This window comes from Mycetomoellerius zeteki, unplaced genomic scaffold (assembly GCF_001594055.1).
Source record: "Mycetomoellerius zeteki isolate Tzet28-1 unplaced genomic scaffold, Tzet1.0 scaffold287, whole genome shotgun sequence".
NCBI lineage: Eukaryota > Metazoa > Arthropoda > Insecta > Hymenoptera > Formicidae > Mycetomoellerius > Mycetomoellerius zeteki.
In genome coordinates, this window is record NW_017257268.1 from 269,247 (window position 1) to 269,987 (window position 741).

The following is a 741-nucleotide window of genomic DNA, read 5'->3' on the forward strand; positions in this document are numbered from 1 at the left end:
GTCAACTGCAAAATGGTACAAAACTGTTTTGTTCCCCTTGATCCAATCTACGTCCCCATTGTGTTTCAATCCGTTTTTTTTAGACACCCTGTATATATATATTTTTACATAATAAAAATATTAAGATAGATATAAAAAAACTAATAGTTTACGAGATATTTTATACTTTATTCTGACACTCATTGACATGAAATATTAAATGTAGGCAAAATGGATAATTTTTTAAATAAGCTATGTTTTATTTACACATCAATTGATTCATGTCATTATTTTGTTCACAAAAGTATTAAACACGATTATCAAAAAGTTAATGATTTACGAGATATTTAATATTTCTCGTCAATATGAGCCACAATAAAGTATACAATGTCTCGTAAACTATTGATTTTTTTATCTATAAAGTCATTTTGTCATCAAAATGCAATTTTCTGAAATTTTATGTAAAAAATAAAAGTATCTGTGTACCTAGGTACTTTTAAGGTACATTTAAGGTACCTGTATCTAAATACTAAAAATAGAGTACCTTGCACAACATTGGCGATGACTTTTATGTGACCTTGAAAAATTGATTTTTTTTTAAATATTGATTATATTCAACTATACGAAATAGGAGCAATGGCCGTGACGGTCAAAGCTAGATCTTTAATGCTCAAATAATTCAATCAAAATTACTATATACAGAGTCCGACTGAATAACATGTAAAAGCGGCACGACGTGATTCCTTATAAAAAAGTAAAAAA

General features: G+C 27.3%; 1 protein-coding gene across 1 annotated transcript in view; it reads right to left on the reverse strand.

The window, feature by feature from the left end:
- LOC108724283 (proteasome activator complex subunit 4B) overlaps window positions 1–741 on the reverse strand; it is a 19,798-nt gene that overhangs the window by 7,564 nt on the left and 11,493 nt on the right. The gene's annotated exons all lie outside the window — the stretch shown is intronic.